The following is an 18,402-nucleotide window of genomic DNA, read 5'->3' as shown; positions in this document are numbered from 1 at the left end:
GTGGTTTATAGTTCCCCTTGAAGAGGTCCTTCACATCCCTTGTAAGTTGGATTCCTAGGTATTTTATTCTCTTTGAAGCAATTGTGAATGGGAGTTCACTCATGATTTGGCTCTCTGTTTGTCTGTTATTGGTGTATAAGAATGCTTGTGATTTTTGCACATTGATTTTGTATCCTGAGACTTTGCTGAAGTTGCCTATCAGCTTAAGGAGATTTTGGGCTGAGACGATGGGGTTTTCTCGATATACAATCATGTCATCTGCAAACAGGGACAACTTGACTTCCTCTTTTCCTAATTGAATGCCCTTTATTTCCTTCTCCTGCCTGATTGCCCTGGCCAGAACTTCCAACACTATGTTGAATAGGAGTGGTGAGAGAGGGCATCCCTGTCTTGTGCCAGTTTTCAAAGGGAATGCTTCCAGTTTTTGTCCATTCTGTAGGATATTGGCTGTGGGTTTGTCATAGATAGCTCTTATTATTTTGAGATACGTCCCATCAATACCTAATTTATTGAGAGTTTTTAGCATGAAGCATTGTTGAATTTTGTCAAAGGCCTTTTCTGCATCTATTGAGATAATCATGTGGTTTTTGTCTTTGGTTCTGTTCATATGCTGGATTACATTTATTGATTTGTGTATATTGAACCAGCCTTGCATCCCAGGGATGAAGCCCACTTGATCGTGGTGGATAAGCTTTTTGATGTGCTGCTGGATTCGGTTTGCCAGTATTTTATTGAGAATTTTTGCATCAATGTTCATCAAGGATATTGTTCTAAAATTCTCTTTTTTTGTTGTGTCTCTGCCGGGCTTTGGTATCAGGATGATGCTGGCCTCATAAAATGAGTTAGGGAGGATTCCCTCTTTTTCTGTCAATTGGAATGGTTTCAGAAGGAATGGTACCAGCTCTTCCTTGTACATCTGGTAAAATTTGGCTGTGAATCCATCTGGTCCTGGACTTTTTGCTTGGTAAGCTACTGATTACTGCCACAATTTCAGAGCCTGTTATTGGTCTATTTGGAGATTCAACTTCTTTCTGGTTTATTCTTGGGAGAGTGTATGTGTCGAGGAATTTATCCATTTCTTCTAGATTTTCTAGTTTATTTGCGTAGAGGTGTTTATAGTATTCCCTGATGGTAGTTTGTATTTCTGCGGGATTGGTGGTGATATCCCCTTTATCATTTTTTATTGCGTCTATTTGATTCTTCTCTCTTTTCTTCTTTATTAGTCTTTCTAGCGGTCTATCAATTTTGTTGATCTTTTCAAAAAGCCAGCTCCTGGATTCATTGATTTTTTGAAGGGTTTTTTGTGTCTCTATTTCCTTCAGTTCTGCTCTGATCTTAGTTATTTCTTGCCTTCTGCTAGCTTTTGAATGTGTTTGCTCTTGCTTCTCTAGTTCTTTTAATTGTGATGTTAGGGTGCAATTTTAGATCTTTCCTGCTTTCTCTTGTGGGCATTTAGTGCTATAAATTTCCCTCTACACACTGCTTTGAATGTGTCCCATAGATTCTGGTATGTTATGTCTTTTTTCTTGTTGGTTTCAAAGAACATCTTTATTTCTGCCTTCATTTCGTTATGTACTCAATAGTCATTCAGGAGCAGGTTGTTCAGTTTCCATGTAGTTGAGTGGTTTTGAGCGAGTTTCTTGATCCTGAGTTCTAGTTTGATTGCACTGTGGTCTGAGAGACAGTTTGTTATAATTTCTGTTCTTTTACATTTGCTGAGGAGTGCTTTACTTCTAACTATGTGGTCAATTTTGGAATAAGTGCGGTGTGGTGCTGAGAAGAACGTATATTCTGTTGATTTGGGGTGGGGAGTACTGCAGATGTCTATTAGGTCCACTTGGTGCAGAGCTGAGTTCAATTCCTGGATATCCTTGTTAACTTTCTGTCTTGTTGATCTGTCTAATGTTGACAGTGGGGTGTTAAAGTCTCCCATTATTATTGTGTGGGAGTCTAAGTCTCTTTGCAGGTCACTAAGGACTTGCTTTATGAATCTGGGTGCTCCTGTATTGGGTGCATATATATTTAGGATACTTAGCTCTTCTTGTTGAATTGATCCCTTTACCATTATGTAATGGCCTTCTTTGTCTCTTTTGATCTTTGTTGGTTTAAAGTCTGTTTTATCAGAGACTAGGATTGCAACCCCTGCCTTTTTTTGTTTTCCATTTGCTTGGTAGATCTTCCTCCATCCCTTTATTTTGAGCCTATGTGTGTCTCTGCACGTGAGATGGGTTTCCTGAATACAGCACACTGATGGGTCTTGACTCTTTATCCAATTTGCCAGTCTGTGTCTTTTAATTGGGGCATTTAGCCCATTTATATTTAAGGTTAATATTGTTATGTGTGAATTTGATTCTGTCATTATGATGTTAGCTGGTTATTTTGCTTGTTAGTTGACGCAGTTTCTTCCTGGCCTCGATGGTCTTTACAATTTGGCATGATTTTGCAGTGGCTGGTACTGGTTGTTCCTTTCCATGTTTAGTGCTTCCTTCAGGAGCTCTTTTAGGACAGGCCTGGTGGTAACAAAATCTCTCAGCATTTGCTTGTCTGTAAAGTATTTTATTTCTCCTTCACTTATGAAGCTTAGTTTGGCTGGATATGAAATTCTGGGTTGAAAATTCGTTTCTTTAAGAAAGTTGAATATTGTCCCCCACTCTATTCTGGCTTGTAGAGTTTCTACCGAGGGATCAGCTGTTAGTCTGATGGGCTTCCCTTTGTTACTTCTTAAGAAAAAAAATATATATATATGTATTTAATTACTCTCTTCTCTTTTGGAGACTTCAACTACATGTATGTCAGATTATTTGAGATTGTCCCACAGGATCCTAGGACTTGGTTAATTTTTGGTTTTTAGCTTTTTTCATTTTGTTCTTTAGATTGCATATCCTCCAATTATATGTCTTTAAAGTCACTGAATTTTTCTTTTGCTCATCCAGTGAGTTTCTAAATTTCAGATATTGGACTTTTCATTACTATACTTCTAAGTTCTAGACTTTTCATTTGATTTTCTCTTGTAGTTTCTATTTAACTGCGGAGATTTCCTGTCTATTCACTCATTAAGATTATGTTTTCCTTTAAGTCTTTTTAAAAATCATTTGTAAATATTTATAATCACTGAAAATCTTTGTCTGCTTAGCCTTATGCTTGGATCAGCTCCAGATTGGTTTATATTAACAGCTTTATTTTTCTTGACTATGGGTCATTTTTTCCTGTTTCTTTATATGGCTAGTGGGTTTTAATTGAATACTGAACATGGTGAATAATATAAAGACTTTGGATTCTAGTTTTCTGAAGAGTGTTAATTCTTATCTTAGAAGGCAGTTCAACTACTGGTTGATCACTATGAACTTGTGCAACTTTGGTTTTACATTTCGCTTGTGCAAATTCTTTTTTAAAAAAACTATTTATCAAAAAAACTTTACTTGGTTCTGAATCAAATTAACTTACTGGGTGAGATCACATATCTGTGCCATCAAAAGCTTTTCATCTGAACCAGGGCATCATATTTTCTCTCTAGGAAATAAATTAGGTCAAAGCATTTCATTTCCTGTAAATATTTTGACTTCTACTACAAAGTTGTTTTCACAGTTGAATAAAATTATGTGAATTTGCGGATAATTATTTTTATTATAATTATAATTTTTCACTTTTAAAATGGTGTCCTTGCTCCAATAAAGACCTTCAGGCTGAGGTAGTTTGCTGGTATGATTCCAGGCTCAGAAACATTTTCTGGTTCCCCTACACTCTCGCTAAGCTGAGTGTTGCACTTAGGACATCCTCAATCACCACCTCACTTTGTGAGTGTTTTTCAATTAGTTCTTAGAATTGTACTTTATAAATTTGAGGTGCTAAGTATCCCCTGCATGGCATGCTTTCCTGCTTTTACTGCTTGTTCAGTGCCATCCCAGAGGACCTATGGGCAATCCTTGTCCCTAACACAATCCTAATTCTGTTTCCAGAGCACTGGAATGTGGACTCGCATTTCTTCTCTCTCCTTTTCTTTCTCTCTTTCATACATCACACCTGTACACACATGTATATTCCTGACTACTACCAATATTTTTGCCCTCCACCAGAACCACATAAGTGGTTCCAGTATGTAGTGCTCCTTCTTATCCCTACTGTACTCAGACCTATGTGGAGTCCTTTCTGTAGTAATAGACTAGCACTGTTTACCTCCACAACCCTGGCAGGGACACACAGAGACAGGGGCCTATGAATATTATTTAACTATTTTTTGGTAGCAATATCATTATTTATCTTTCATGACAAGTGGATTCACTGTGGTGTTCCGATTTTTGCAGTTATTTATTTGAATACAGATATACATCTTTTTTTATTATCAATACTATTTAATGACTGTATAACAGTCCATCTGGATCATGTGCCATTTTGCACAGACATTCTACGCTTGGACATTTATGTTACTTCCAGCTTTTTCCAATTACAAATAATTTAGAAGGCATCATGGTGCATATAGTTTTTTCCATATATATGATTACTTCCTTAGATTACATTCTCAGAAATGGAATTATTGGGACCTTAGCTTTTATTTTATTTTATGTTATTTTATTTTTATTTTATTATTATTATACTTTAAGTTTTAGGGTACATGTGCACAATGTGCAGGTTAGCTACATATGTATACATGTGCCATGCTGGTGTGCTGCACCCATTAACTCATCATTTAGCATTAGGTATATCTCCTAAAGCTATCCCTCCCCCCTCCCCCCACCCCACAACAGTCCCCAGAGTGTGATGTTCCCCTTCCTGTGTCCATGTGTTCTCATTGTTCAATTCCCACCTATGAGTGACAACATGCAGTTTGGTTTTTTGTTCTTGTGATAGTTTACTGAGAATGATGATTTCCAATTTCATCCATGTCCCTACAAAGGACTGAACTCATCATTTTTTATGGCTGCATAGTATTCCATGGTGTACATGTGCCACATTTTCTTTCTTTTTTTTTTTAATTATTATTATACTTTAAGTTTTAGGGTACATGTGCACAATGTACAGGTTAGTTACATATGTATACACGTGCCATGCTGGTGTGCTGCACCCACTAACTTGCCATTTAGCATTAGGTATATCTCCTAATGCTATCTCTCCCCCCTCCCCCCACCCCACAACAGTCCCCAGAGTGTGATGTTCCCCTTCCTATGTCCATGTGTTCTCATTGTTCAATTCCCATCTATGAGTGAGAGCATGCAGTGTTTGGTTTTTTGTCCTTGTGATAGTTTACTGAGAATGATGATTTCCAATTTCTTCCATGTTCCTACAAAGGACATGAACTCATCATTTTTTATGGCTGCATAGTATTCCATGGTGTATATGTGCCACATTTTCTTAATCCAGTCTATCATTGTTGGACATTTGGATTGGTTCCAAGTCTTTGCTATTGTGAATAGTGCTGCAACAAACCTACGTGTGCATGTGTCTGTATAGCAGCATGATTTATAGTCCTTTGGGTATATACCCAGTAATGGGATGGCTGGGTCAAATGATATTTCTAGTTCTAGATCCCTGAGGAATCGCCACACTGACTTCCACAATGGTTGAACTAGTTTACATTCCCAACAGTGTAAAAGTGTTCCTATTTCTCCACATCCTCTCCAGCACCTGTTGTTTCCTGACTTTTAATGATTGCCATTCTAACTGGTGTGAGATGGAATCTCATTGTGGTTTTGATTTGCATTTCTCTGATGACCAGTGATGATGAGCATTTTTTTGTGTGTTTTTTGGCTGCATAAATGTCTTCTTTTGAGAAGTGTCTGTTCATGTCCTTCGCCCACTTTTTGATGGAGTTGTTTGTTTTTTTCTTGTGAATTTGTTTGAGTTCTTTGTAGATTCTGGATATTAGCCCTTTGTCAGATAAGTAGGTTGCAAAAATTTTCTCCCATTTTGTAGGCTGCCTGTTCACTCTGATGGTAGTTTCTTTTGCTGTGCAGAAGCTCTTTAGTTTAATTAGATCCCATTTGTCAATTTTGGCTTTTGTTGCCATTGCTTTTGGTGTTTTAGACATGAAGTCCTTGCCCATGCCTATGTCCTGAATGGTAATGCCTAGGTTTTCTTCTAGTGTTTTTATGGTTTTAGGTCTAACATGTAAGTCTTTAATCCATCTTGAATTAATTTTTGTATAAGGTGTAAGGAAGGGATCCAGTTTCAGCTTTCTACATATGGCTAGCCAGTTTTCCCAGCACCATTTATTAAATAGGGAATCCTTTCCCCATTGCTTGTTTTTGTCAGGTTTGTCAAAGATCACATAGTTGTAGATATGCGGCATTATTTCTGAGGGCTCTGTTCTGTTCCATTGGTCTATATCTCTGTTTTGGTACCAGTACCATGCTGTTTTGGTTACTGTAGCCTTGTAATGTGGTTTGAAGTCCGGTAGTGTGATGCCTCCAGCTTTGTTCTTTTGGCTTAGGATTGACTTGGCGATGCAGGCTCTTTTTTCGTTCCATAAGAACTTTAAAGTAGTTTTTTCCAATTCTGTGGAGAAAGTCATTGGTAGCTTGATGGGGATGGCATTGAATCTATAAATTACCTTGGGCAGTATGGCCATTTTCACGATATTGATTCTTCCTACCCATGAGCATGGAATGTTCTTCCATTTGTTTGTATCCTCTTTTATTTCCTTGAGCAGTGGTTTGTAGTTCTCCTTGAAGAGGTCCTTCACATCCCTTGTAAGTTGGATTCCTAGGTATTTTATTCTCTTTGAAGCAATTGTGAATGGGAGTTCACTCATGATTTGGCTCTCTGTTTGTCTGTTATTGGTGTATAAGAATGCTTGTGATTTTTGTACATTGATTTTGTATCCTGAGACTTTCCTGAAGTTGCTTATCAGCTTAAGGAGATTTTGGGCTGAGACAATGGGATTTTCTAGATATACAATCATGTCATCTGCAAACAGGGACAACTTGACTTCCTCTTTTCCTAATTGAATACCTTTTATTTCCTTCTTCTGCCTGATTGCCCTGGCCAGAACTTCCAACACTATGTTGAATAGGAGTGGTGAGAGAGGGCATCCCTGTCTTGTGCCAGTTTTCAAAGGGAATGCTTCCAGTTTTTGTCCATTCTGTATGATATTGGCTGTGGGTTTGTCATAGATAGCTCTTATTATTTTGAGATATGTCCCATCAATACCTAATTTATTGAGAGTTTTTAGCATGAAGCATTGTTGAATTTTGTCAAAGGCCTTTTCTGCATCTATTGAGATAATCATGTGGTTTTTGTCTTTGGTTCTGTTCATATGCTGGATTACATTTATTGATTTGTGTATATTGAACCAGCCTTGCATCCCAGGGATGAAGCTCACTTGATCATGGTGGATAAGCTTTTTGATGTGCTGCTGGATTCAGTTTGCCAGTATTTTACTGAGGATTTTTGCATCAATGTTCATCAAGGATATTGTTCTAAAATTCTCTTTTTTTGTTGTGTCTCTGCCAGGCTTTGGTATCAGGATGATGCTGTCCTCATAAAATGAGTTAGAGAGGATTCCCTCTTTTTCTATTGCTTGGAATAGTTTCAGAAGGAATGGTACCAGCTCCTCCTTGTACATCTGGTAGAATTCGGCTGTGAATCCATCTGGTCCTGGACTCTTTTTGGTTGGTAAGCTACTGATTATTGCCACAATTTCAGAGCCTGTCACTGGTCTATTCAGAGATTCAACTTCTTCCTGGTTTAGTCTTGGGAGGGTGTATGTGTCGAGGAATTTATCCATTTCTTCTAGATTTTCTAGTTTATTTGCGTAGAGGTGTTTATAGTATTCTCTGATGGTAGTTTGTATTTCTGTGGGATCGGTGGTGATATCCCCTTTATCATTTTTTATTGCGTCTATTTGATTCTTCTCTCTTTTCTTCTTTATTAGTCTTTCTAGTGGTCTATCAATTTTGTTGATCTTTTCAAAAAACCAGGTCTTGGATTCATTAATTTTTGAAGGATTTTTTGTGTCTCTATTTCCTTCAGTTCTGCTTTGATATTAGTTATTTCTTGCCTTCTGCTAGCTTTTGAATGTGTTTGCTTTTGCTTCTCTAGTTCTTTTAATTGCGATGTTAGGGTGTCAATTTTGGATCTTTCCTACTTTCTCTTGTGGGCATTTAGTGCTATAAATTTCCCTCTACACACTGCTTTGAATGCATCCCAGAGATTCTGGTATGTTGTGTTTTTGTTCTCATTGGTTTCAAAGAACATCTTTATTTCTGCCTTCATTTCGTTATGTACCCAGTAGTCATTCAGGAGCAGGTTGTTCAGTTTCCATGTAGTTGAGCAGTTTTGAGTGAGTTTCTTAATCCTGAGTTCTAGTTTGATTGCACTGTGGTCTGAGAGACAGTTTGTTATAATTTCTGATCTTTTACATTTGCTGAGCAGAGCTTTACTTCCAACTATGTTATCAATTTTGGAATAGGTGTGTTGTGGTGCTGAAAAAAATGTGTATTCTGTTGATTTGGGGTGGAGAGTTCTGTAGATGTCTATTAGGTCTGCTTGGTGCAGAGCTGAGTTCAATTCCTGGGTATCCTTGTTAACTTTCTGTCTTGTTGATCTGTCTAATGTTGACAGTGGGGTGTTAAAGTCTCCCATTATTATTGTGTGGGAGTCTAAGCCTCTTTGTAGGTCACTCAGGACTTGCTTTATGAATCTGGGTGCTCCTGTATTGGGTGCATATATATTTAGGATACTTAGCTCTTCTTGTTGAATTGATCCCTTTACCATTATGTAATGGCCTTTTTTGTCTCTTTTGATTTTGTTGGTTTAAAGTCTGTTTTATCAGAGACTAGGATTGCAACCCCTGCCTTTTTTTGTTTTCCATTTGCTTGGTAGATCTTCCTGCATCCCTTTATTTTGAGCCTATGTGTGTCTCTGCATGTGAGATGGGTTTCCTGAATACAGCACACTGATGGGTCTTGACTTTTTATCCAATTTGCCAGTCTGTGTCTTTTAATTGGAGCATTTGGTCCATTTACATTTAAAATTAAGATTGTTATGTGTGAATTTGATCCTGTCCTTATGATGTTAGCTGGTTATTTTGCTCGTTAGTTCATGCAGTTTCTTCCTGGCCTCAATGGTCTTTACAATTTGGCATGATTTTGCAGTGGCTGGTACCGGTTGTTCCTTTCCATGTTTAGTGCTTCCTTCAGGAGCTCTTTTAGGACAGGCCTGGTGGTGACAAAATCTCTCAGCATTTGCTTGTCTGTAAAGTATTTTATTTCTCCTTCACTTACGAAGCTTAGTTTGGCTGGATATGAAATTCTCGGTTGAAAATTCTTTTCTTTAAGAATGTTGAATATTGTCCCCACTCTCTTCTGGCTTGTAGAGTTTCTGCCAAAGAGATCCACTGTTAGTCTGATGGGCTTCCCTTTATGGGTAACCCAAGCTTTCTCTCTGGCTGCTCTTAACATTTTTTCCTTCATTTCAACTTTGTTGAATCTGACAATTATGTGTCTTGGGGTTGCTCTTCTCGAGGAGTATCTTTGTGGCATTCTCTGTATTTCCTGAAGCTGAATGTTGGCCTGCCTTGCTAGATTGGGGAAGTTCTCCTGGATAATATCTTGCAGAGTGTCTTCCAACTTGGTTCCATTCTCCCCGTCACTTTCAGATACACCAATGAGATGTAGATTTGGTCTTTTCACATAGTCCCATATTTCTTGGAGGCTTTGTTCATTTCTTTTTATTCTTTTTTCTCTAAACTTCCCTTCTCGCTTCATTTCATTCATTTCATCTTCCATCACTGTTACCCTTTCTTCCAGTTGATTGCATCGGCTCCTGAGTCTTCTGCATTATTCACGTAGTTCTTGAGCCTTGGCTTTCAGCTCCATCAGCTCCTTTAAGAACTTCTCTGTATTGGTTATTCTAGTTATACATTCATCTAAATTTTTTTCAAAGTTTTCAACTTCTTTGCCCTTGGTTTGAATTTCCTCCTGTAGCTTGGAGTAGTTTGATCGTCTGAAGCCTTCTTCTCTCAACTCGTCAAAGTCATTCTCCGTCCAGCTTTGTTCCATTGCTGTTGAGGAGCTGCGCTCCTTTGGAGGAGGAGAGGCACTCTGCTTTGTAGAGTTTCCAGATTTTCTGCTCTGTTTTTTCCCCATCTTTGTGGTTTTATCTACCTTTGGTCTTTGATGATGGTGATGTATGGGTGGGTTTTTGGTGTGGATGTCCTTTCTGTTTGTTAGTTTTCCTTCTAACAGTCAGGACCCTCAGCTGCAGGTCTGTTGGAGTTTGCTAGAGGTCCACTCCAGACCCTGTTTTCCTGGGTACCAGCAGTGGTGGCTGCAGAACAGCGGATTTTCATGAACCACGAATGCTGCTGTCTGATTGTTCCTCTGGAAGTTTTGTCTCAGAGGAGTACCCAGCTGTGTGAGGTGTCAGTCTGCCCCTACTGGGGGGGCCTCCCAGTTAGGCTGCTCAGGATCAGGGGTCAGGGACCCACTTGAGGAGGCAGTCTGCCCATTCTCAGATCTCCAGCTGCATGCTGGGAGAACCACTGCTCTCTTCAAAGCTGTCAGACAGGGACATTTAAGTCTGTAGAGGTTACTGCTGTCTTTTTGTTTGTCTGTGCCCTGCCCCCAGAGGTGGAGCCTACAGAGGCACGCAGGCCTCCTTGAGCTGTGGTGGGCTCCACCCAGTTTGAGCTTCCTGGCTGCTTTGTTTACCTAAGCAAGCCTGGGCAATGGCTGGCACCCCTCCCCCAGCCTCACTGCCACCTTGCAGTTTGATCTCAGACTGCTGTGCTAGCAATCAGCGAGACTCCATGTGCGTAGGACCCTCTGAGCCAGGTGCAGGATATAATCTCCTGGTGCACCATTTTTTAAGCCCGTTGGAAAAGTGCAGTATTGGGGTGGGAGTGACCCGATTTTCAGGTGCTGTCTGTCACCCCTTTCTTTGGGTAGGAAAGGGAACTCCCTGACCCCTTGCACTTCCGAGTGAGGCAATGCCTCACCGTGCTTTGGCTCATGCATGGTGCACTGCACCCACTGACCTGCGCCCACTGTCTGGCACTCCCTAGTGAGATGAACCGGTACCTCAGATGGAAATGCAGAAATCACCTGTCTTCTGCATCGCTCACGCTGGGAGCTGTAGACTGGAGCTGTTCCTATTCAGCCATCTTGGCTCCCAGATATACATCTTAATAGTATTGTATTTGCCCAACTTATAAAAGCCATTGAAGTATAAAGGCTAATATAATACAATATAAATTAAATCATGAGAAATATTTACAAATTAATCTAAACTTTAAATAGAACAATTTGCAAGTATACATTTTTGAAACATTGCCTGAGATTCATGAGAACAAAGTAATCAAAGATACTAGCATATTTTGGCCAATAGATTTTATTAACAATTTTATACTTACATAGATTTTTATATGTCCCAATGCCTTCATAATTAATTATCAGACATTTTTGCCTAAACCCTGAGGTTAACATTTTACATAAAGCAAAATAAGTTGCAGCTGTAGAAGGTTCACATACAAATAGCCAGATAGTTAAATGAAAAACAAACAGTTCATTTTGTGTTCTGTGGTTGAATATATAATCAAGGTAAAATGAAACACAAAGTTACTTTCTTTGTATCCTGAAGTCACTTAGAGCCTATCCAAATTTGGAAGATAGTTTTATAAAATCTAAATGGGAGATCAGCCATTCATTTCCAGTTGGACCCATGTGAAAACAATAATTTGCAACAGGCTGGCCAATAATTTCGTGACTCTGCCCATGTAATCTCCTGGAATTTGCCTATGTAAATATCATGTCTGGTTTTGGCATACCTGCTGTACTTCTCAATTTTCATGTCTAAACATCACCTGCTTGCATGTAGGAAAACCCAAAAGGCTTTCTCATACTGTGTACGAGAAGAACCTGATGAAAGAACTTTAATTTCCCTAATTTAGGTAGCAAAGAAACCTGGGCTGTTTCCTAAGCCTCCCCTGGGATGGAGGCTGATGGTCCCCCTATGGGGCACTTTGTTTTAAGCAAGCATTTATCTGATCATGCACCTTCAGCCTGACTGTGAGTTTTAGAAAATTCTGCTCCCACCCTTTTCTCCTCTCCCCAAGACTTTTACTTGCTCTTTATGTGAAGTCTAGGGCACTCTGCAAACCTAAATATGATATCACTCTTTTCTCCTTGAAAATTTATTTCATGAATCAGTATCAAGTATGGCCAAGTTATGCTTGCATCATGTATTGGGAAATATCCTAGTTTTGTCTTGGATTCATTTAACAGATTTATTTATCTGATAAGCAGAAATTCATTTACATTTTTAAATATTTGTTAGGCAAATTCACTTCATTTCTATGATCCCTTTCCAATATTTGCTCAAAACTTCTTGTAAAATACTTTTCATATACTTTTAAAAAAATTAATAGATTATTGAATGTAAATGGGCTAAATGTCCCACTTAAAAGGCAGAGTGGCAAGCTGGATAAAAGAGTAAGACCCAATGGTATGCTGTCTTCAAAACACCCATCTCACACATAATGAGACTCATAGGTTCAAAATAAAGGGATGAAGGAAAATCTACCTAGCAAATGGAAATTAAAATAAAAGCAGGGACTGCAATCCTAATTTCAGACAAAACAGACTTTAAACTAACAAAGATCAAAAAAATAAAGAAGGGCATTACATCAAGATAAAGGGTTCTATTCAACAAGAAGACCTAGCTATCCTAAATATATATTCACCTAATACAGGAGCAACTGGATTCATAAAGCAAGTTCTTAGAGACTACAAAGAGACTTAGACTCACACACAATAATAGTGGCAGACTTCAACACTCCACTGTCAGTATTAGACAGATTATCAAGGCAGAAAATTCACAAAAATATTCAGAACCTGAACTCAACAGGACTAAATAGATCTGATAGACCTCTACAGGACTCTCTATCCCAAAACAGCAGAATATATATTCTTCTCATTGCCATATGACACATACTTTTAAATCAGCCACATAATAGAACATAAAACAATTCTCAGCAAATGCAAAAGAACCAAAATCATACCAAACACACTGTCAGAGCAAAGTGCAATAAAAATAGAAGTCAAGATTAAAGCAATCATTCAAAACCATGTAATTACATAGAAATTAAACAACATGTTCCTGAATGACTTCTGAGTAAACAATGAAGTTAAGGAAGAAATCAAGAAGTTCTTTGAAACTACTAAGAGCAAAGGTACAACATACCAGAATCTCTGGGACAGAGCTAACAGTGTTAAGAGGGAAATTCATAGCATTAAATGCCCACATCAAAAAGGTAAAAAGATCTCAAATTACCAATCTAACACCACAACTGAAAGAATTACAGAAGCAAGAGCAAATCAACTCCAAAGCTAGCAGAAGACAAGAAATAACCAAAATCAGAGCTGAGCTGAAAGAAATCAAAACAGAAAACTATTCAATGTTTGCTTTCTGAAAAACATAATAAGATATATAGGGCATTAGCCACACTAATAGAGAAGAAAAGAGAGAAGATCCAAATAGAGACAATTAGAAATAACAAAGAGGATGCTACCACTGACCCCACAGAAATAAAGATAACCATCAAAAACTACGATGAACACCTCTATGCACACAAACTAGAAAATCTAGAAGAGCAGAATAAATTTCTGGACACATACACCCTCCCTAGACTGAACCAGGAAGAAATCAAATCCCTAAACAGACCAATAATGAGCTTCAAAATTGAATGAGTAATAAATAGTCTGCCATCCCAAAGAAGCCCAGAACCAGATTAATTCATAGCCATATTCTACCAGATGTACAAAGAAGAACTGTTAGCATTCCTACTGAAACTATTCCAAATAATTGAGAAGGAGGGACTCTGCTCTAGCTCATTCTATAAGACCAGCATCATCCTGATATCAAAACCTGGCAGAGACACATCAAAAAAAGAAAACTTCAGACCAATATTCTTGATGAACATTGATGCAAAAATCTTCAACAAAATACTTGCAAACCAATTTCAGCAGCACATAAAAAATCTAATCCATGATGCTCAAGTAGGCTTCATCCCTAGGGTGCAAGGTTTGTTCAACATACACAAATCAATAAATGTGGATCATCACATAAGCAGAACTAAGTATAAAAGTCACTTAATTATCTCAATAGATGCAGAAAAGGATTTTGATAAAATTGGACGTCACTTCATGTTAAAAACTCTAAATAAACTATGTATTGAGGAACATTCCTCAAAATAATAAGAGCCATCTATGACAAACCCATATTAACATCATAATGAATGGGGAAATGATGGAAGCATTCCCCTCGAAAACCATCACAAGACACTCCTATTCAACATAGTATTGGAAGTCCTGGCCAAAACAATCAGGCAAGAGGAAGACATAGTTTGAAGATGACAGATAGCAAGCAGAACTAGCTTGCAGCTCCCACTTGGACAGAACAGTGTGTGAAGACTCACATCATGAACTTTTACTCCAAGAACCACTGCAGGAACACACCAGGAAAGCTAAGAGAATCTACAGACCCTTTGAAGAAACTGGATTACTGCTGCAGGTTCCCTGAGAGGCCAAAAACTGTGATTCTGCTTCCTTTCTCAATGAGGAGGTTCGTGGTCTGGAGCAAGTTCTCAGCCCTGGTCACTGGCTGCCTGGAAATAGACATTGCAGCTGGGGAGGGCACAGTAGGAGTGAGACTGGCCTTTAGGTCTCCAGGCTGTGTGGGAACAGGGTGAGGCCTCTGACTACTGGCTTTCCCCCACTTCCCTGGTGACCTGTATGACTTACCAGAGACAGCCATAATACCCCTGGGAATATAGCTCCATTGGACTGGGAACTACACCCCCATCCCCCACAACAGCTGCAGCAAGCCCCGCCCAAGGAAAGGCTGAGCTTAAACATGCCTACCCTGACCCCACCTGGTGGTCTTTCTCTACCCACCCTGGTAGCCAAAGACAAAGGTCATAATCACTTGGGAGTGCTATGGCCCTGCCCACCACCTGAGAAACCTGAATACATAACCAGGTGTCTCTACAGCAAGTTTGCATCCTTCCTATAGGACCACAGCTGATGCACTCTTGAAAGTTCCATTTCCTGGCTGGAGGCCAACCAACACAAAACCAGTGCACTAAACAAAAACACAACCAAGGACCCTCACAGAGTCCACCTCACCCCCCTGCTACCTCCACTGGAGCAGGCACTGGTATCCATGGCTAAGAGACCTGAAGATGGATCACATCATAAGACTCTTTACAGACACTCCCCAGTAGCAGCCTAGAGCCTCGTAGCTCCGCTGGGTGGCTAGACCCAGAAGAGCAAAAATAATCACTACAGTTTGGCTCTCAGGAAGCCCCACTCCTAGGGGAAGGGGGAGAACATCACATCAAGGGAGCACCCCTTGGGACAAAAGAATCTGAACAGCAGCCCTTGAATCCCAGATCTTCCCTCTGACATAGTCTATCAAAATAAGAAGGAACCAGAAAAAACAATTCTGGTAATATGACAAAACAAGGTTCTTTCACACCCCCAAGAGATCATATCAGCTTACCAGCAATGGATCCAAACTAAGACAAAGTCTCTGAATTGCCAGAAAAAGTATTCAGAAGGTTGATTGTTAAGCTAATCAAGGAGGCACCAGAGAAAGGTGAAGTCCAACTTAAAGAAATCAAAAACATGATACAGGATATGAAAGATAAATTCTTCAGTGAAATAGATTGCACAAATAAAAAACAATCACAACTTCTGGAAACTGAACACACACTTAGAGAAGTGCAAAATACACTGGAAAGTCTCAGCAATAAAATCAAACAAGCAGAAGCAAGGCCTTAACAGCTCAAAGACAAGTCTTTCAAATTAACCCTATCCATCAAAGACAAAGCAAAATAATTTTTAAAAATAAACAAAGCCTCCAAAAATTTGGGACTACGTTATATGTCCAAAACTAAGAATAATTGGTGTTCCCAAGGAAAAAGAGAAATCTAAAATTTGGAAAACATATTTGAGGGAATAATCAAGAAAAACTTCCTTGGCCTTGCTAGAGATCTAGACATCCAAATAAAAGAAGCTCAAAGAACACCTGGGAAATTCAACACAAAAAGTTCATCACCTAGGCACATAGCCATCAGGTTATCTGAAGTGAAGATGAAGGAAAGAATCTTAAGAACTGTGAGGCAAAAGTGTCAGGTAACCTGTCAAGAAAAACCTATCAGATTAACAGCAGATTTCTCAGCAGAAACCCTACAAGCTAGAAGGGATTTGGGTCCTTTTTTTTTTTCTGCAACCTCTGCCTCCTGGGTTCAAGTGATTCTCCTGCCTCAGCCTCCTGAGTAGCTGGGACTACAGGGCACACCACCACACCTGGCTGATTTTTCTATTTTTAGTAGAGTTGGGGTTTCACCATGTTGGCCAGGATGGTCTTGATCTCCTGACCTCGTGATCCACCCACCTCAGCTTCCCCAAGTGCTAAGATTACAGAAGTGAGCCACAGTGCCCAGCCTAGGGTCCTATTTTTAGCCTCCTTAAACAAAACAATGGTCAGCCAAGAATTTTGTATCCAGTGAAACTAACCTTCATCAATGAAGGAAAGATAGTCTTTTCCAGACAAACAAATGCTGAGAGAATTAACTACTACCAAGCCAGCACTAAAAGAACTGCTCAAAGCTCTAAATCTTGAAACAAATTCTCAAAATACACAAAAATAGAACCTCCTTAAAGCATAAATCTCACAGGATCTACATAACAATAACTCAATGAAAAAAAAAAAAAACAAGGTATTCAGGCAACAAATAGCATGATGAGTAGAATAGTACCTCACATATCAATACTAATATTGAGTGTAAATGGCCCAAATGCTCTACTTAAAAGAAACAGAACAGCAGAATAGATAAGAAATTACCAACCAAATTTCTGCTGTCTTCAGGAGACTCATCTAACACATAAGGACTGACATGAACTTAAGGTAAGTGGGAAAAGATATTCTAAACAAATGGACACCAAAAGTGAGCAGGAGTAGCTTTTCTTATACCAGACAACAACTTTAATGCAACAGCAGTTTAAAAAGACAAAAAGGGACATTATATAATGATAAAAGGACTAGTGCAACAGAAAAATACTGCAATTCTAAATATATATGCACCTAACACTGAAACTCCCAAATTTATAAAACAATTACTCTGCGATAAACAACAACACAATAATAGTGGGGGACTTTAATACTCCACAGACAGCACTAGACCGGTCATCAAGAGAGAAAATCAACACAGAAACAATGGACCTAAACTGTACCCTACAACAAATGGACTTAACAGATATTAATGAACATTCTACCCTACAACTGCAGAATATACATTCTATTCATCTGTACATGGAACATTCTCCAAGATAAACCATATGATAGGCCACAAAACAAGTCTCAGTAAATTTAAGAAAATCAAAATTATATCAAGTACTCTCTCAAACCACAATGGAAAAAAAAATTGGAAATCAACTCCAAAAGGAACCCTCAAAATCATGAAAATACATGGAAAATAAATAACCTACTCCTGAATAATTTTGGGGTCAACAATGAAATCAAGATGGAAATTTAAAAATTCTTTAAACTGAACAGTAATAGTGACACAATCTATCAAAAACCCTAAGATACAGCAAAAGCAGTGCTAGGAGGAAAGTTTATAGCATTAAATGCCTATATCAAAAAGTCTGAAAGAGCAAAAATAGACAATCTAAGGTCACACCTCACAGAACTGGAGAAAGAACAATCAAAACTCAAACCCAGCAGAAGAAAAGAAATAGCAAAGATCAGAGCAGAACTAAATGAAATTGAAACAAAAAAATACAAAAAATAAATGAAATGAAAAACCTGGTTCTTTGAAGAGATCAATAAAATTGATGAACCATTAGTGAGATTAACCAAGTAAACAAGAGAGAAGATCCAAATAACCTCAATTAGAAATGAAAGAGGAGCTATTACAAACTGATACCAGAGAAATACAAAAGATTATTCAAGACTTCCATGAATGCCTTTACATGCATAAACTAGAAAACCTAGAGGAGATGGATAAATTCCTGAAAATATACCACCCTCCTAGGTTAAACCAGGAAGATATAGAATCGCCGAAGAGACCAAAAACAAGCAGTGAGATTGAAATTGTAATTTTTTTTAATGCCAACAAAAAAAAGTCCAGGACCAGATGGATTTACAGTTGAATTCTATCACACATTCAAAGAAGAAGTGGTACGAAATCTATAGACACTATTCCACAAGATAGCAAAAGAGAGCATCCTCCCTAAATCACTCTGTGAAGCCAGTCTCATCCTAATACTGAAACCAGGGAATGACATAACAAAAAAAGAAAACTACAGACCGACATCTTTGATGAACATAGATGCAAAAATCCTCAATCAAATACTAGTGAACTGAATCCAACAGCATATCAAAAAGATAATCCACCATAAT

Source organism: Pongo pygmaeus, chromosome 1 (assembly GCF_028885625.2).
Source record: "Pongo pygmaeus isolate AG05252 chromosome 1, NHGRI_mPonPyg2-v2.0_pri, whole genome shotgun sequence".
Classification (NCBI taxonomy): Eukaryota; Metazoa; Chordata; class Mammalia; order Primates; family Hominidae; genus Pongo; species Pongo pygmaeus.
The sequence above is the reverse complement of the archived record's forward strand: the minus strand, read 5'-3'. Positions refer to the sequence as shown.